Genomic DNA, 19,457 nt, shown 5'->3' with positions numbered 1-19,457 from the left:
ACAACCCAAATCTATTACCTTGTAGGTAAGGAGGTGAGAACTCCCAGATGGGCCTCCCTGGGCTCACATCAAGGCCTGGAAGGACTCTGTTGACAACTGACGCATCTTTCCCTGGCATCCTTTAGGGCAGGGGCTGGGTCTTCCCAGAATCCCATCTGTCCACCTCCCTCATTTGTCTCAAGTCTTCCAGATAAGGTCCTTCACTTGGATAATAAGAGTCCTTACCTGTGAGGGCTTCCGACAACGCCGAGCGGCTGTCACCCTAAACTGCTCGGCAGCACGGTGTCCAGCACATAATAGAAAGTACGTGGTGGGTGGTGGCCTCCGATCAGTGCTGTCCCCAGCCATGCCCTGCTCATTCATTCTCAAGTACGCCTTCCCTCCTGATGTCTGCCAGAGACACCCCCCTGCCCCCCGGCCCCAAATTGTGGCAGGCCCGAGCTCTGTGGCTCCTTCCCATGGAACCAAGCTGTAGGGGTGGATGTTACCATCCCCCGGTCTGCCTTGCTGGCCTGGAATGGGCCCCAGAGGCTACATGGCCTGTGGTGGCCCCGGGCAGGGCCTGGGTCTGATGGGCCTCTGGGGCTCCGGGAGCTACCCCAGCCGGTACCGGGTAGGCGCTAGGTCAGGTGTTGGAACGAAGGGACACAGGCAGGAGTGACGCGCAGCTGGGAGTTGGCTCGCTCAGCAGGCATCACTCAGCTCGGCTTCTGTGCCAGGCCCCGGGGCAGGTGGTCTCCCTGCCTCGGTCCCTGCCCTCCGGGGTGGCCGTGACTTTGGCGTGCTGCTGTGGTGAGCTTGGGGACCCCTGACAGCAGAGGGAGGAGGGCTCGGGACGGGGGTGGCTGTGGTTCCTGAATCCTCAGCACCTACTCTGTGCTGATGCTCCCGCCCCTGCTTATCTCCAGCCAGACCTTGAAGAGCCAAGAACCAGCTCTATTAATCAATTATCTGCTGGCTGCCCCGAGAGCAAAGCTTCCTGGCCCGACAAAGCCCAGGGGAGGGGCAGGGGCCCAGGACGCACGCAGGGTGTGGGAGAGGAGCCCACCCGTGGTCTGCATGGACACCGCAGTGGGCACGTGGCACGGTGGGCGTGCACCCCCACACTCTCAGGCCCGCGTGTGAATCTACGGGCATGCCCATCGCCTTTGTCACGCCTACACACAGCCCCACAGGCTCACGAGGCCCTCCTACACGCACCTCTCATGTGCGTGAACCCAAGTCATGCCTGTGTCTGCCTGTAGTATGCCCCGCCCCCCCCCCCCCCCCGCCACGGCTTCCCACACCCAAATGGCCACACGCACCTTACTAGACACAGGCACACCCTCTCCAACATCTGCCCGGAGAGCCTGCTCCCACACGCCCTGTCTACTCTTGACGATCACACGCCTTGACAGTCACACACACTTCCACGTACCTTCCGCACGCACATGTGTGTAGACACGCATCCTCCACACGTGTGCCCTGCCAGGGCCCTTGCCAACGGCTGTTTCCGTGTTCCCCAAGTTGGGGTGGGGGCTTCGTGGACTGGCCTTATAGGGTTTCCTGAGGGCAGGTGGGTTGTTTTCTGGGTTTGGTTGGTTGGGACTGGATTTTTGGCCATGCCGTCAGGAGACCTGGCTTCGAGTCCGAGGCCTACATTCACGGAGCATGTGGGGCCCTGGATGAGTCCCTTAACTAATCCATACCTCAATTTCCTCACCCAGGGGATGAGAATAATGGCAACCCTGGTGGGTGTTTGCAGGATGCAATCGGATGCTATGGTGGCAGCGAAGACATCCGTCTGTGTCTTTATTGTTCTGTTTCCCGCCATCAAGGCTGTTGAGCAGCCAGGGTCCCATGGAGCCGGGAGGCCCTGCTGAATTGCTCGTGATATGGAGAACCCAGCTGGGGGATCCTGGTGACCTTGAGGGTTTACACCCCCCCTCCCCAGATCACTCACTCTCTGCAGGGTCCTGCTCCTCACCCAGGCTCTTAGCAGCAAGCTGGTCCCTACCAAAGAACGTGGTCACCCTCGGCCCCCCACGGCCCCCTCCTGACCACCCACGTCCACCTGCCTCCCCCTACCCAAGCCCTTTTTCCCTGCCAGGTCCTTGCCAAGCACAAGCAGTGGCAGCATGAGAGTGACATCCTCAAGCGGGCTCCAGAAGAGCTGCCCTGGTCCATGGTAGGGTGGCGGGGTGGTGGGGTGGCGGGGCGGATGCAGGATACAGCGGCCTGAGTGTGGAAGTGGTGCGGGAGTGTGTACATGTGCGTGCCTGTGGGGTGTCCCTGTGGGCCGTGGGAGTGCTGGTGGGTGCAGGGAGTGTGAGTGTGTGGGTGGGGACTGTAGCCCGCGAGTAGGGGTGGAGGCCTCGTGGCTGTGCACCTGCAGGTTGCGTGGGGGTGTGTGCGTGGGTCTGTGCCGTCTGGGAGTGTGAGACTGCGTGTGTGGGTGAGCTCTACGAGTGTGTCGATGCTCATTTTGGTGTCCGACTGTGGCAGTGTTTGTGTGTGTGTGTGTGTGTGTGTGTGTGTATGAGAGTGCGTGACCTTGTGTGTGTGTGTGCGGTGCGGGGTTGTGGTAGTGCTTCTGGGGTGCCGGGGTGTGTGTGTGGAGCTGCGTGTGTGCTGCGTCTGGGTGGGAACGTGTGTGTCTGTGTCTGTCTGGGTGGGAGTGTTTGCACCGCGTGTGGCAGGTCTGCCTGTCTGGATGGGAGCGTGGGTGTCTGGGAGGGTGGCTGTGGTGTGGGTGTGGGTTTCTTTGTTGGGCGTGTGAGTGTGAGAGTGTGAGGTGGGGGGAGGCGCTCTGGGCAGGTGGGGGGCAGGTGGGGGGAGGCGGGCAGGCGGGCAGGCAGGCGGCCAGGGCTCTTCCCCCCGCTTCCCCCCGCACGGTGGCTGGGCTGACAGCCGGGCGGAGAAGAAAACTAGACGTCAGGGAAATCAGTCAGAGACAAATCGATTCCCTTTAGAGGTGAGAAAAAGCAGATGCTGCGGCTGCTGGTGGCCTGTTAGGCTCGGAGCCACATCCCTCCCCAGCCCGAGCCACCCTCCCCCATTCCTCCCGCTGCCAACGCTCCCCCCCCCCATCCACCGCCTTTGTTTGGGGCCCTGCTGTGGGCCTGCTGCCTGGCCTGCCTCGCTGTCCCCTCCGCAGCAGGCCGGGGGCGCTTTATGGAGCCCACGCTGGGCACAAGTGCTGCCTGAGTGTGTGCAAGTGTGTGTGCAGGTGCCAAGGGGGGGGGGGTGCACATGTCACCTGACGACAGAGCCGCCTCGGGGGCTTCAGAGGCAGTGGGTCACCGACTTGGCCGAGGACACCCAGGGAAGGGATCCCCAGGTGGCTCAGTGGTTTGGTGCCTGCCTTTGGCCCAGGGCGTGATCCTGGGGACCTGGATCGATTCCCACATCGGGCTCCCCGCAAGGAGCCTGTTTTTCCCCTCTGCCTGTGTCTCTGCCTCTCTCTCTCTGTGTCTCTCATGAATAAATGAATAAATTCTTAAAAAAAAAAAAAGGACACCAGGGAGCTGGAGGCAGCGCTGCACCAGGCCTCAAGCCTCCTGGGTGCTGACCAGGGCAGCTCCTTGCACCTTGCCGCCCCCACCACCCCCAGGGGCATTTTGAGCACAGCTGCCCTTTCTTCCCCGCATGGCCTGTTCAGGGATCGGTGCAAGAGGAGCGGTCCCGGCTGCCGATGGCCCTGTGTCCTTCCCGTGAGCACAGCAGCCCGGGCCCCAGTGGCGTGGCTCCTCCCTGTAGCCTGGAGAGGAACGTCTGCCCCCACGCCCTGCTCCCTGCCAAGCCAGCCCAGATCAGCGGCAGACTCGAGTGGGGGCCAAGGACCAGCCTTGTGGCCGCAGCCCTGTGGCAGGGTGGCCGGGGTCCCTGCCCCAGCTGCCAGCAGAGCCGCTGCTTCAGGACGGGGCCCGGAACCCCCTGCCCCGGGTCTCGCCGAAGCCGCACCTGGAGGCTCGTTCCCTGGTCCAGGCTCTCCTTTCTGCTCCCCCTGCGACACCCAAAGCCAATCAGGAGACCAGGGTGAAGCAAGTCATTGCTCCCCTGTGGGTGCAGGGCTGCTCCATCCCCGTCAGCTCCGCGGCGCCCCCGAGTCCCGCCCGGGCCAGCCTGGGTGCACCGGCCAGCCGCGCCGCTCGGGTGCACGGACACCCTACCACTTGAGCAGGAGATCGGGCGGAGGGAGTTGCTCCCCGGACCAGAGGGTGGGAGAAGCGACTGTTTTAGGGGCTCCGTTTCTGGAATGCCACACCGGCACAGATTCCCCTCCCAGGCCTTCCCCTCTGCCCCCAAAGACCCTCAAGACCCTGCTCTCTGCTCCCCACTCTCAGGCATATCCAGGCCCGCGTCCACCTGCCTGCGCCCTCCGTGGCCGTCCTCACCCATGCTCGGCACGGAGAGGCCTGACTTCCCGTCGCCGGCTCTCTCAGGTGTGGCTGTGTGTCCTGAGACGGGCGCTAAGCCTCTCTGGGTCTTGTTTCTCCCCGGCTCAGGGACGAGGATGCAGGGACCTGGGGCAGGTGGCAGGTACCAGCTACTCAAAGTTAGCAGCTGTGTTTTTGTTACTGGCGACCAGAGGGGTGGCTCATGGGGCCCCTTCCAAAGCCCACGCCTGGCCTAGATTCTCCGTGGCCAGCCAGATGGGAGAGGACAAGGATCGATCCACAAACATCGATTGAACCAATTTGGGGCCAAGCCGTGTTGCGGGCAGACAGCAGCTGGCAGAGTGCCTGGCCCGTGAGACGTGTCCAAAAAAGTAAGTGTGGAGAGAGGGAAGGGGTGGCGCTGTGAGCGTGGACGGCGCACGTCTCCGGCCCCCCAGGAACTTACGGTCTCACCAGGACCCCGAAGTGGGTTCTGACTCCGGCTCTGCCTCTGGCGGCTCCGGGCCTTCTTGTTTGTCTCTCAGTCACATCGGGAGCTCTGTGACCTTGAAGACCATTTCCTGCTGGGATATTAATACCACCACTAATAATAACGGTCGCCGTCGAGGCCGGAGCTCCCAGACTAATATTAGCTGCACCTGTTGAGCGATCGGCACGTGCCAGGCCCTCTGCACATGTTCTGACGTCATTCCCCGCGAGCCCTCCCCTGCTCCCTGAGCTGGACTCATCATCCCCTGTTGACAACCCAGGGATGGACGCTCTGTGCCTGCCCAGGGTCCTGGAGCCGGAACAGGGCTCACGGCCGTGTCGGTCAGGCTTGGAGGATGGCAAAGACCGGAGGTACTCAGCTGACCCAGAGTAAGGGGGGGCTGAGTGGAAAGGAGGGGACCTGGGGGAGGCCCCTCCCCTGGGCTGCGGGCCGGGCAGGCCTGTGGCATGTGTGTGTGTGTGTGGGGGGGGCGGTGAGAGCCCTCCTGGTGCCCGTCGCCAGCATCCACAATAGCTGCAGTTCGGCATCGCCCCCGGTGGGCCTCCTTCCTTATCTCTCTGCTTCTTTCTTTCCCTTCCAGGGCAACTCTGGGGTTCCCTTCTTCTTCTCTCCATATCCGCCCTGCACCCCAGCCCTGGTCCTCATGGATGCAGCTGCTATACCATTACGTCCTCTGGGATTCTCTCCGGATCTCCTTTCTGGCTCTCCTCTGCCCCTTTTTGCTTCCTGCTTTCCGACCCAAGGTCTGCAGCCTGGGGCCTCTCTCGGCCCCTGCCAGGCCCCCTGCCTGGCCCCCGGCCCCCATCTGCCTTTGTTCCTGCGGCCTGATGGTCAGACCCCCCCCCCCCCACCGCCCCTCGTCTGTTCAGCTGCAGACCAGGGGCACTCTCTCTTCAACCTGGAGTCCTCAAACTCGGCCTCGAGGCCCTGTTGCACTATTAAAATTATCAGAGACTTGAAAGAGCTTCTGTTTATGTGGTTGTAGCTACGGATATTTACCGTATTAGAAATTAAAGCTGAGAAATCGTAAAATACTTATTCTCGGAGAACAAGACCAAACCACTGCATATTAGCATCATACATTTTCATGAAAAATAGCTATTTTCTAAAACGAAAGGAACATCACTTTACGTTTTGCAGATCGCTTTAATGACTCACCTCAGAGAAGACAGCTGGGTTCTCATGTCTGCTTTTGGATTTAATTTGTCGATACCTCTGGAAAACCTCTCTGTGCATTTGTTTACGAAAGAAAGAGAGTACACAAGGCAAACAATGCCTTCTCACTTTGCAGGGCCTCTGGAAGAACCGGTGTCCTAGACTGTCCCTGATGTGGCCCTTGCGGGGACTCCTCTCGGCTGGCTCCTCCTCAACCTGACAGATGCCGGAGGATCCCGGCAGCCGGCCGAGGGCAGGACACGGGATCTAAGAGTGCGGTGATTCTTGCAGATGGAGCTGGATCCGTGGGACCTGGGAGAGCCAGTGGGGCTTCTAGTAGCTTCCTGAGGACACAGGAGGTGAACGGAGCCATGACAGATGGGCGTATTTAGAGAGGCGGAGGGGAGACGGAGAGTCTTCCAGGCCGTGGGAAAAGACCGGGCACATCTTCAAAGAGGGAGGGCGAGGCACGGGGCCAAAGCCGGCTGAGACCTTTAGGGCCCCAAGCACTCTAAAGATCACGGTGCTGTCTCCCACCCTGCATAGTAACTCCGAATACAGTTTATTTTCCATAGCGACGCTAAGCTTCCTGTGTGTTAAAAGTTGAAATAGCCTCCTTCTAGTGTCTGGATTGCAAAACTGTGGGGAAGGGCACAGAAGCAGAGCTCGTGTCATTTTTCTGGTGCCGTGTTGTGTCTGTACCTGCAGTGTGAGCTTGCTCTGCCTCTTGGGTCATGCATGGGCCTTTGGGGTGAGTGGCAAGAGGGGTGGGTGGGGATGGGGCCCCGAGAAGGACCTGCCAGTGCTCCTAGAGCACCATGAGATTCAGGGTACCTACCCCCGGAGAGGGTAGCCTGGCCTGGAATCGCCATCCCGGGGGCAGCTGTAGAAGCTTTGGCCCAGCCTGAAGTGCCCAAAACTCTGGGGCTGCATGGGAACAGCTTCTCCCATGGCCTTTGGTTTTTTTTCTACTTCCCTCTGGGATAGCAGACCTCAGAGGATGCTGGTGAGGGGTCCTGGGGAGGGGACGGCCCCCACCCCAGCAGAAAGCTAGAGGCTGCAGGGGCAGAGGTCTCGGGGCTGAGTGATGGCTTACGGACCCCCTGACTGTCTGCACCGCAGCTCGGCCACCTCCTCAGTGACTTAGTTTCCCCGTCTGTAAGGCGGGGATCAGCAGGGCCAGCTCGTTGTGCCGTCTGGGGTGAAGGCACAATGAGGGATAAAACATCTGGTACAAAGATCGGGCCAGCTCCACGAGGCACGAGCTTCATTGCTCTTTTGTTCGGTGCCGTGGCTCAGATCCGGTTTACAGGAATTGCTCAACAGATATCTGTTGAACCAAAGAATTAATAAGTGAACACATTGGTGGCTCAGGTACGACCAGTTCTCTCCCGAGACCAGGCCATGTCCAATCACCTCAGGCAGAGAAACTCAGACCCAGAGAGGGAAAGTGACTTGGTTAAGGCCATGCAGCCAGTTAGTGCTGGAGCTGAGTCCTGAACCCTGGCTCTGCGGCCAGCAGCCACGGGGCCCCCAGGGAGGGGGTGTCTGAGGCGTATACGTGCATGCGTGTGCATGTGTGTATGTCTGGGAAGCCGGGAGGCCGGAGTCCCTTCTTGATGGGGCTCCTCCTTCCTGCTGGAAGGCCTGTCGTGGGTGGCTAGCCTGTGTGGCCCCTGCACACCTCACCTATTTATTGGGATTTCTGTGCAGGCTGACGCTCTACAGGGCGGTGTGATCTTCTGGACCTAAGGAAGCCATTGCAGCTTGTAAGAGAGCCCAGACTGACCGCTCCGAGCAGGGTGTGTGTGTGTGAGGGGAGGGGTTTGGGGGGGAGACTGGAAGAGGTGGGAGATGGGGGGTGGTCCTGTCTCCCTGGGCATCCCAGGGCCGGGGCGGGGGCTTTCCTTCCCCTGCCTGCTGAAGCGCCCCAGGCCAGGTGACCCCATCTGGCCCACGGGCCTGTTTTCTGATGGGTGTTGTTGGTCAGCCGTTCTGCTTTACTCCAGAGCTTCTCAAAGTGTGGCCTGTGGAGCAGCAGCAGCAACAGCAATCCGGAGCCGGTTAGCAACGCAGACTCCGGGCCCCGCCACGCACCTGCAGTGGCAATCTCTGTTGGTGGCTCCTAGGACTCTGCATTTTACAAGGCTTCCCCCGAGGCTTATAAATTTTAGAAATCACTGCTTACACAGTTTCTCAACAAAAATGGGACATCCAGTAGAGCTAGCATTAGAAGGGGGCGGGCGTCTCCCGGCTAGACTTAGTAACCAATTTATTTATGGGTCCTTTTATTGAGGTATAATTGACAACAGCATTCTATTACTTTCAGGTCTAAGACATAATGATTCAATATTTGTATATATTACGAAATGACCGCCACGGTAAGCTTAGGTACCATCTGTCACCGTCCACAATCACAGATTTTTTTTGTCTTTTTTTTTCTTTTTTTGTGTGTGATGACAACTTTTAAGATCTACTCTCTTAAGCAACTTTCACACACCAAGACAGCATTATTAACTGTAGTCACCATGCTGTCCGTTACATCCCTAGGGCTGACTTCCTTTACAGCCGGGAGTTTGTGCCTTTTGATCCCCTTCCCCCTTTTTTGCTCTCTTCCCCACCACATGGGCAATCATCGGTCTGTTCTCTGTATCTCTGAGCTTGGTTTTGGTTTGATTGTTGGTTTTGTTTTTTAGGTGCCATATAGAAGTGAGATCGTGTGGCATTTGCCTTTGTCTGATTTATTTCCTTTAGCATAACACCCTCCAGGTCCATGCATGTTGTTGCAAATGGGCAAGATCTCATTCTTTCTTATAGCCGAGTAATATACCATCATATATTATATATTATATGCCTATTCCCTTATATATTATGTACATTATTTATCTACCACACCTCCTTTATCCATCCATCCACTGACGGACACCGAGGTCATCTCCGTATCTCAGCTACTGTGAATGATGCTGCAATGAACATGGGGGTGCATTGAGGTTCCTGGGGCAAACAGCTCTTCAAATTAGTGTTTTTGCTTAGATACTTGTTTAAACTGTCTGTTCAGTTGTCCATCCATCCATCCATCCATCCATCCATCCATCCTTCCATCATCCCATTCTTTTCTCAGTCGATGTCCAGTTGCACTAGCAGAAATGAGAAAGCTTGCTGCCCACCCCCAGCCCTCTCTAGCTGACCATGAGGTCTTGTAGCCGAGGAGATGGCCTTCTAGCCCCTTGGTTCTCTCGGCCGGCGTACGACTGGTTCTGCAGGACGGTCACTTGCTTCAGTCTGAGAGTGTCTCTGGCCTAATGCAAAGTGTCCAAGAGGGAAGAGGGAGACAGCAACATTTATTTGGCCTCTACGGTGTGTCGTGTGTTTTCATCCGTGCTGTGGCAGTTCACTCCACCTGCCACGCCCAGCCTCCCTCCACTGGGTAGGAGTATTCTCATTTCACAGATGAGAAATTGAAGCTCAAAGAGGTAGAGGGACTTGAGCAAGCTCACAGAACCTGAAAATGGTAGGATCAGAATTTTAACCCAGTTCCTCCGGCCCCCAGAGGCTGTGTCCTTTCTTCCATTCCATGGCACTTTTCTCCTTGGTGGACCTGAGGATGGGTAGCTGGCAGCTGAAGGACCTGCTTCTAAGCACCTGTACTGTTAGGAGGTTAGCATGCTGTCTGCAGGGTAGTGAGGCTCCTGTCACCGGGGCTGTATGAGCGGAAACCGGGAAATCCTGTGGCCATGGTGGTGGTCCTGTGTGTGTGTGTGTGTGTGTGTGTGTGTGTGTGTGTGCAAGGCAGTACTGAGACCAGGTGACTTTGAGGGCCTTCTTCCTTCCTAGGTGGGCCTGCTCAGGCCTGCTCCAGGGTCAGTGCCCTCGCGGATGGAGGCTCTGCAGCCAGCTGCTCATTATCTGTGGCTCCTCTGAGGGTACCTTGCCAGCTCCCAAACAGGAAACATGTCCAGAAAGCTGTAATTAGAGCCAGGAGCCACAGGCCCAAGAGGTGCCTGCTGCAGCTTCAAGTGCAGACATGCTGCTTTGGTTAAGTCCCCGGGAGAGAACCCAGTGAGTCAGGCCCTTAGATCCTCTCCGTGCATGTGGCACCCCCGCCCTACCCCATTCTCCCTGGAAGGAAACCAGCATTCGCTAGGAGCCTACTGGATGTCTGCGTTTCCCATATGTTCTTTCTTCCATTCCTCCTCAGAACCCTGGAAAGGAGGAAGCATCCGCTGTTGTGCAGGAGAGGAGCCCAGAGGCCCTGAAATGTCGCATGACTCACTCAAGGTCATCCTGCCAAAGCAGAGGTAAGCTCGAAGTCCTGCCTTTGTGAGCGCCTGGTGTAACCATGTGATCATTCCAGGGACAGGCTGAGTCAGAGGCAGGGTGCAAGGGGCCGGTGGGGCAGGTAGAGGAGGCTTGTGTGGCCCTGGCTGAGTCCTGGGTCTGCCGGACTGACCCTGACTTCCTTCGGCCTCTGCGGATCTGTCATGGCGGGATGCGTCCTTGCTGGGCTCCCCTACCAGGCTGCTGGGCCACCATGACGAATGTGGTGGTTTCAAAGACACGGCCACAAATTCTTTCACACTCTTCCTTATTGAGAAATGGGGTCTATGTCCCCACTTCTTTAATCTGGGCAGGTTTGTGACCACTTCACCCCACGGAGAAGGTCAGAAGTGATGCTAAGTCAGTAAAGACCATGTGACTTCCATTTTGGTGCCTGGAGCACTCTCTCTTGGAGCCCCGAGCCACATGTGAGAGCTGAGGAGAACCACTAGCTGAGGCTGCCATGTTGTGAGGAAGCCCAAGCCACACGGAGACGCCACGTCTGGGCACCAGTGCCCCCTGAGCCCAGCCATCTGACCGGCCAGCCATTGGAGGTTTCCCAGCAGAGGCCCCAGATGCTGTGGAGCAGGGACAAGTCATCCCTGCTACGCTCTGTCCGAACCCCCGGGCCACAGAAACTGGGGACAGAGTTTGTGCGGCTAAGTCGTCAGGTGATCTGCAGTAGACAGCCGGCCCAGCTGCGCCAGCCCGGACACGCCATGCGGTCATCTCAGGGGTCCCCCACTGAGCGTCTTTTACCCCTTGACCCCCGGGCAGCTGGCTGGGCTCCCACTCCCAGTGCAAAGCATGGCTCCAAGGGAAGGTACGAGACCGGGAGCCCTGCCTCTCTCGGGAGTGCTATCTGCTCAGCTTCCTCTGCCCACTCCCTTCCCAGAGATGAGCTCCTCAACACCGTGTCTGCCTCAGGGCCTCTTGTGCATGATCCCCGCCCCACCTCTTCCTAGCTCTGAGGTCTTGGGCAAGTTACCTAACTCGGTGTTTTCAGTCTGGAAGACAGGGTTGATAAATACCTGTGCTGGAGGGTTACTGTCGGAGCTGTGCCTCGCACTCCGAGGTCCATTACCGTGATCTGGGGACCCCCCCTCTTCCTGGCCCCCTGTGCCATGCTCACACACACAGGATTCTAGAGTTTACAGGTGCTCCAGCCCCCGTCCCATAGCCCCACGGGGCGGGTCCACATTACTGAGCCCATGAGAGAGCCACAGCTCCAAGTCGCATGGCCTGAGACCGAGCTCTTTCTCCTACTCTGGTTGAGCCTCTTCTAGAATTTTCCTCTGCTCTCCCTCCCTAGTGCTCCCGGCCAGCTTACATAGTTTCCTCCCTACCTCCGCTCTTTCCTGCCTCTGGACTTCTGGAGTCGCAGCCTGTATGACTTTGGATAAGTCCCTTCCCCTCACTGGACCCCAGTTTCCCCCCTTGTAGGATGAGGTCATTGGGCTGGGGGCTGTCAGAGGGGCCTTTTAGCTCTAAAATGGCCCAGTTGGGTGTCATCGCCGGAGGTGGCTGGGCTACAGCCCTGCCTCCTGCTCCGCACACAGCTGAGTCCACCCTGGCCGTGAGCCCCTCAAGGAAGGGGGCAGCAGGGCCAAGCCGTGAGAAGGGGGATTGGAGCACTACCTAGGAGACGGCGCTGGGGCATTGGCCGCCAGGTTGGCATACACGCGCGGTTTTGCCCAAAGTCGGTCCTGACAGTGTGGCTGAGTGATGAACCCACCCCAACTGGGCCTGGACTCTGAGGCCCCTTCCCAGGCCATTTCCAGGGGTGGCTCAGGTCGTGAAGGCTGTTAGGCATGCTGACTTCTGGTGACCCAGCCCCTGCTGCTTCTCCTGCCAGGTCTTTTCCTGGCCAACCTGCCCACGTCAGGCCTCACTTCCTCCAGGCAGTCTTCCCTGGTTTGTGGCATCAGGCATTCCCTTGGTCTTCCCATCATGCCTGGGCTCCCTGTCAGACCCTTCTTATGTAGTGGCCTCTTACTACCTGTTTCATGACAGCTTCCCCTCCAAGACCTTACACCCCAGGAGGCCGGGGTTTGGGTGTGTCCCACCCACCACTCTTCTCCAATGCCTCATACAACCCTGGCACTAATTAGGTGCTTGCTAAATGGAGGTTGAAGAAATAAATTTTAGATAAATAAATAAATAGCCACAATGCTACTTGCTTAGGGGCACCAGCAGGCTCAGTGTTTGAGTGTCTGCCTTTGGTTCAGGGTGTGATCCTGGGGTCCTGGAATCAAGTTCCGCATCAGGGTCCCCGCAGGGAGTCTGCTTCTCCCTCTGCCTGTGTCTCTGCCTCTCTCTGTGTGTTTCTCATGAGTAAATAAAATCTTTTTAAAAAACCCAAACAATGCTACTTGGTTAAAATACCCCAGCCTCATCTGCCTGCGCCTTAAGCCAGGCCAGGAGAGGATGATTTCCAGGGCACAGTATTATTTTGATCCCTGTAGGATTGCTCTTATTGAATTGTCTGTTCTTATGATTTCATTCCCCAGAACGCCTCTCCATGAGATTTGTCTTTGTGTCAATGCTGAGAATTTTATAACAAAGACTGCCAGGAAAGATTCCTGGTTTACAACCAGAGGCAGCTCTGATTTTTCTAGACATCTGGCTTTATATATCTATTTTTTTATTTCATGGACATTGTGTAACTGACTCGATTTCCCCTTTTGCATTTGCTACCAGGAAGCTCAGAGCTAAAATTTTAATCCTTCGAAATAACTTTTAAGACTTTGTCATCTTAATATTTGAATTGGCCAGTTTTCTGGCTTATTTTAATGTCCTTTCCTCTGTTTTGCTTCTTACTTTCCTATCAATTTCCACTTTTTGTTTTACTGTGATATTTCAAGTATCCTTATAAATTCCTTAGGGATTTGTGTATGTTTTGAATCATTTTCTAAGAACAAGTTGAGCTACAACTAAATGCATGTACATAGACCTTCTGGGCACAACATTCCCGGGCAGACAAGCTGAAGAGCGTGGTGCTCGGCCTTCTCATGGCCACGCAGGCCTGTCTCCCTGTAGCCTCTGGCCACCCAGACCCTTGGCAGCCTGGTCCATGTTCCGTGGGCTGTGGCCTGCCAAACCGTGTACTGAGTGGCCATTCCTTGGATCTCATTCACAGTCCTGCCTCTGATCTGTTGGCTTCACTGCCCTGCTGCCAGTTTCCTGACCAGCCTCCTATCTGTGGTTCCTGACCCCCTGCCTTATCTCCCTTCTGTGTTGATGCTTAATGCTGCTCCTGAGAAACTGGCTTGCTTCCCTTCTTAGCTAAGACTTGACCTTGTCCCTCGGATGCAGTCTGATTCCAGTTGCCAGGGGCAACTACACTTGGTCACCAGGCTGGCCTTCTGCTGGCCCAGGCAGGGGGCAACTGACCTGCAGGTCCTAAGCACAGGCCCTGGACAGCTTGAGTTGGGACCAGGGGCTGGGGAGCTAATCATAAAGCAAGTGTAATATTCAGTATGATCATTTTATCTCTGGAGGTGGACATGTGCTCCTAGAGGGAGAAAGAGCAGGGCGAAGGAACCCGGCTTGATGAATGGCGACTCGAGGTTCAGGAAGGTGAGATTCATCCAAGGTGGTGCAGGAATTCAAAGGATCAGAGGGCTTCCTGGGGCTGGGTCCTCTCTGCTGCACCTCCTCCTGTCCCAGAGACAGGTGCCTGAGTTCCCGATGGAGACTGGGGTGAGGGGGTCTCAGAGAACCCCAGGCCCAGCCACAGGCATCATCTGTCTGGGCCACCGATGTCCCCCCCTCCCTCTGCGAAGCTGTGGGGCTCCGGGAGGGTCCAGCCCACGCTCTCATGGTCTGCCTGCCGGTGCAGACCCGGGAAGGGGAGGCAGCAGGAGGGGAGCAGGGATGGCAAGGCCTACGTGTCTTTTCGATCTCTGCCAGCATCCGGGGCCTGGCCCTTTGATCAAGGGAGGCTGCCACCCGGTTTCCTAGAGCCACGCCCTCTGTCCTTCCCAGGAGCCCACGGAGTTCAGAGCTCGGACGCAGCCCCGTCCTCCGCATCCCCCGGCTGGGTGGGCCCTCCCTCTCTGCGTGACCTCGCACACGTCCCTTGGCCCTGGGGGCCTGAGGCTTGTCCCCTGGTCCACGGGACCCTGGGTCCTTGCCCGCCTCCCTCTCAGCGGCGTTGCTGCTGTGAGAACCTGCTTGTTCTAGAATGCTTCCCCAGCGCCCGTCTGAAATGCCGAAGCGATTCCCCAGGGCGCTCTGTGTACCTCCTGGCCGCCGACGCTGCAAGGAAACAAAACCCCTCCAAAAAAACAAAAGACATAAGTGCATCAGAATGCATGGAGCGGACGGTGGTGTTTGAATTGGAAATCACTGAGGTGGTTTGGTTCCTATTCGGGTATCAGAAGTTTATTCACGCAACAAGAATTTGTTAAGGTTGTGTTCAGTCGCACAAATATTTATCGAGTGCCTGCCCTGTGCTCGGCCCCGCGCTTCGTGGGGAGTCAGGAGGCGGTAGGTCATGTCGGAGGGCGGAGAGCACCGGCCGGGGAGTCCCCCAGACCTGGCTCTGAGTCCGGCTCTGGTCCTCGCCGTCCCCGTGACCTTGGGCCAGTCACCCCCGTTCCCTGAGCTGCTTCCTAAAGGGAAATAAGGCCGGCCCCTTCCTCGGAGTGTTGTCATGAGGATCCGGTAGGAAACGCGTCGCTTTTATTAACGGCGACTGAATACTAAGTGTGTCAGGAATGACGGGGAGGTGTGGGCCCCGCTCCCGCGGCAGTCGCGGTTCTGGAAGCTGTGAGCTCCCGGGCTTCATGCTGGGAGATGGTAGGGGGGGATGCATCGGATGCTATGGGTGCCCATGGGTGCCCGAGGGTGCCCGGGGAAGCCAGGGAGGCCTCGTGGCATTGCTGAGGACTTTCTAGCCCACGGCTGTGAGCTGGACCCAACAGAAGCCACATGTGGGATTTGGGGCAGACCCTTCTAGAGCCGTGGGGAGATAAACCTTGTACCCGCCAGCTCTCTTACTCAGATGCTGCCCTCAAGGTCTCCTGTGGGCATTTCTAGGAAAATCGCAACCACGTGTGTTTTGGGACGGGGTCCGGGGAAGGGGGAGGATGGTGGAGGTGGCGGGGTCTCAGTTGGCCTGGGCAGCTCTAACAAACCCACAGACCCGGGGGTTGAAGGAACCAACATTTGTGTCTCACAGCCCGGAGGCGGCACGTCTGAGATGAGGCTGCCGCTGATCTGATGTCTGCATTGCAGTTGCCTCGTGCCGTGTGTCCTCACAGGGTGAGAGGGCTCGTGTCTCGGTGTCTCTTCCATTAGGGCGCCCATCCCACCATGGAGGCTCCACCCTCGTGACCTAACAGCCTTTCCAAGGCCCTACCTCCAAATTCCATCCCACGGGGGATAAGGGCTTCAACCCCCGAATTTCAGGGGGATGCAAACAGACCCCTGTGCAGGAAGCACCGGGTCACCGCGAAGGCGCCAGTGACGGCGGCAGGTTCAGACGTGCGGCGGGGAGGCGATCCGGGTAAGAGGAGGGCAGGGGTGTGCGCAAGCCCGCCTGCGTAGGGCAGAGAGAGAAGGCCGTCCCGTCGGGCCCCCTGGCCACCCCCTCTTTCCCCGCCAGGCCGCAGTGTGCAGAGCTGCCTCTGGCTGGGGAGTCTGTGTCCGAGTGCCCTGTGGTGCGGTGGGGACCGGCTCGGCTCACAAGTCGGGGGTGAGACTAACCCAGAGGGCCTGCTGGGTCAAGGTGGGACAGGGGCAAGGCAGGTGGGAGGTGCCCAAAGCGGCTTCGGAGGCTGGGGCTATAGCGCACTTCCAGGGACTGCGTTCTACGTTCTATGCGAGGATGGGATTCCAGATTTTGCTGGGCTGGCTGGAGTCCCCAGCGGGCCTTGGGTCCTAAAACCCATACACACCCTTTTGTCTTCCAGCCCAGCTGCTAGATTTTCACTGTTTCCTCCTCATATTTCGTCTCTACCCTCCTTCACCTCGCTCTGGGAGGAAGCCCTATGGAGCAAAGCAAACCATCTGCATTACTAACTGCCCCGAACATCGCGGCCTAAAACCCCTACCATTTTCTTGTGCTTATTGATTCTGTGGGTCAGGAATTCAGAAAGTGCACAGCAGGGGCAGCTTGGCTCTGCTCCACAGCGTCGGGGCCTCAGGCTGCAGGCCTGGGAGGTCAGGCGGATGGACGCGTGTGTCACCTGTGTGCAACTGCTGCTGCCCCTGGGCTGGGACCTGAGGTGCGGCGGTCCCCGGAACACCTGGATGTGGCCTCTCCGGGCGGTTGCGTGGGCTTCCTCATGGCACAGTGGCTGGCTTCAAAGAGTGAGCACCCCAGAGACGGCAAGGTGGGGTCGCACCGCTTCTTACGACCTAACAGATGCCGCGCGGGGTCCCGTCTGCTGTGATCACGACCGCTCCCAGACGCGAGGGGCGTGGAAGTCGTCCCCGGACAGAAGCGTGTGGGGTGGGAGATACTGAAGTGCTCCTTCAGGAAACGCGATCGGAGAGGAGGACTCGGCGGGAGAGGAGACTCATTCAGTCATTCATTCCCTTTCTCGCTCACCGTTCAGGCAGCAAGTGTTCCGAGGCTTCCTCCCTGCTGGCCCGTGGTCCTCCACCCGCCCCACCGCTCCCGTGGCCTGTCATCTCCGTGGGGCTCTCATCCCCTGGGGGTTTCTTCCCTTTTTGTGTTAACCCCTGAGGGGGGGCAGCGCTCACTGTTGCTTGCCCCAGCCCTTCTGATTGCCTTTGACCCTGCCCATACATTTATTTAGCCCATACACTTAAAAGTGCCTTTATCAAAGTCTCTTCAGTCCCCATCTCGAGTGACCACTTCCTGCCAGTGAACACTGACACACATCATGCATTCACAGCATCACACGTCACACAGCGTACATCATTAAAGGAACCCAAGGCTCAGAGTGCCTCCTACAGTGAGTGTCCAGCAGAGGCAGGATTTGAGCCCACAACTCCCGGTTCGTGTCCTATGATGGGTAGGAGCTCATCCTTGCAGCAGGGCCAGCTGAACCCCAGATCCCCTTACCCCAAACCCCCTCTTTGCCTACTGGTTCAACTCCTAGCTTGATGTGATCTTATTCGTGGCATCCCCAGGCTGGGGCACTGCCTGGGGCCCACCAGGGCTCGGCCTTCCGTGACCACCTAGCTCTGCAGTACATGGCATGGAGGGATGGGTGATCCCCACCCTCCACCCCCCGCACCTGCTCATCTGCACTGGGCCATCGAGTTTGGGAACAATTCTGCTTCACAACTAGACACCTAGGTGGGAGGGCTGAAGGGACTTGTCCTGGGTCACACCCACCAGTCTAAGCCCCTCGTTTTAAAGCAGCCTTCCTTTCTCCCTCGAGTAGTATTGATGATGATGGTGATGATGGCAGTGATGACAGTGACCGCATGAAAACGTTCGCCACAAGCCAGACACTTGGCTAACATCATCTCACTTAATTTTTGTCCTCTCAAGGTGCACAGAATTTCAGGAGGCCCTCTGTCTCAGGACCGCGCAGCCTGGCTGGGCCCGCAGCATCTCGGTGAAGCAGGCGGGCAACCGGCCGCAGTGAGGAAGAGACAGAGCTGGGATTTGAACTGGGCTCTGTCTGAGTCTAAGCTCCTGTGTCCTTCTGATCTTCCCACCCAGGAAGACCGCGCTCAAGAGGATCGGGTGACCTGCCTGAGACCACAGTCACCACGCAGGCAGGCAGGGAGACCCAGGCTTCTCTCTCAGCATCGCCTCCACGGGTGTGAGCATCCCTGTTTCCTGAGGGCCACACTGGTGCCCTCTCGGGGTAGGGGGCATGCCTAGGGAGCCGGGGTGTGCCGGCCACTGCACTAAGCTGTCACTTCCTCGAGGCCGGGGCTTTCTGTGCGCCCCCACTCCCAGCTCAGAGCCTGGAGACTGCCTGGGGTACTGACACCTGGGACAGGCTCGTTGATCGAATCAATGAAGGAGTGAGTGAGTGACTCCAGGGGATGAGGAGTGACCCGGTAAGGAGGCCAGGTGAGCACTGAAGGCCCCAGGTGAGCGGAGCACTGCCTTTCACCTGGCTGGCTCTCTGTTTATTTATTCCAGGGGAAAAAAAAAATAAAAATAGAAATCTGACAACAAAGCAAGGCTGTGTGATAATTCTATTCCCAGATCAAATCACAGCGCGGGGAATGCGTTACCATCAACGTGATTACCTTGGGGGAACAGAGACAGGGAGCTTTATTAAATGAGACAATCTTGCTAAAAGGAAGCCTTACATTAGACTTTGGGCCTTAAATAATATTAGTGTCAAGAGCTGACAAACATTCTGCACGCGGCGTCTGGGAGCCAACGGCCTCAGAGTGAGTGGCTGCAATGGGGGACGGCTGGACTTGGGTGACTGGGGTGACTGGGGCGCCTTCCCGGCACAGAGGCCACAAAAGCAGTTCAGACCCAGTTGTCCTTTCAGGCAGCAGGTGTCTCCTCCGTGGCAAAGTTGGGGAGCTGGGACCCTCAGTGTTCCCTGCCCTGGGCACGATGATCCTAAAACTGAGCAGGCCCCGGGGGGTGGGGGGGGGGGCGGGGAAGGCAGATGTGGGCGGTCCGCACTGGGATTTCCGCTCTGTTCCCTGAAATCCTCGGCTGCAGAGCATCGTCTTCAAAGTGTGAGAGTCTGGGAGGTCTGGGATTCATTCCTGTTTCACCAACCTTGTGACCGACGGCGTATTACTTAATCTTTGCAGATGCCAGTTTTCTTGTCTGTAAAGAGGGTTAACAGGGTCTGACCTCATCAGCTTGTTCCGAGGACTGGGGTGAGTTCATCTGCGGGAGGCTCCTAGAACAGCGCCTGGCATACAGGAAGCACCCGGTTCGTGCCCTCTTTACTCCTATCCTCGCCTGGCCTCCCTTCCCTACTGCATCCCCCACACCCACCTCCCAGGAGAGGATTGCAGGCTGCCAGCGAGCAAACATCTCCAGCCCACGGTGGGAAGAGCATCCTCTGGAGGCCTTATTCCATCCAGATGATAGATCCTGGGCAGGGGGCAGGGGGGGGGGGCTCCCAGGAGTCATTCAGCAAGCTGGCTGCGGCCCCTGGAGTTGGCTCAGGACGTGGCAGATGGGATTGGGACCCGTCTGGGCC

The 19,457-nt window shown here is 57.8% G+C and overlaps 1 long non-coding RNA gene across 2 annotated transcripts; it reads left to right on the top strand.

Moving 5' to 3' along the window:
• The first annotated feature begins 3,150 nt into the window (after nt 1–3,150).
• Nucleotides 3,151–18,445, top strand: LOC112651713 (uncharacterized). Of its 2 annotated transcripts, XR_004815211.2 has the most exons (6): nt 3,151–5,219; nt 5,450–6,383; nt 7,738–7,826; nt 9,859–10,083; nt 10,223–10,322; nt 17,816–18,445. It is a non-coding gene; the product is annotated as an uncharacterized LOC112651713 (long non-coding RNA). The 2 variants fall into 2 exon arrangements; XR_003130971.3 differs by lacking the exon at nt 9,859–10,083.
• Nucleotides 18,446–19,457: the final 1,012 nt, after the last annotated feature.

The sequence above is a fragment of the Canis lupus genome, chromosome 4 (assembly GCF_003254725.2).
Source record: "Canis lupus dingo isolate Sandy chromosome 4, ASM325472v2, whole genome shotgun sequence".
Taxonomy (NCBI): domain Eukaryota; kingdom Metazoa; phylum Chordata; class Mammalia; order Carnivora; family Canidae; genus Canis; species Canis lupus.
Note: the sequence above shows the minus strand (reverse complement) of the source record. Positions and strands in the feature narration are given on the sequence as shown.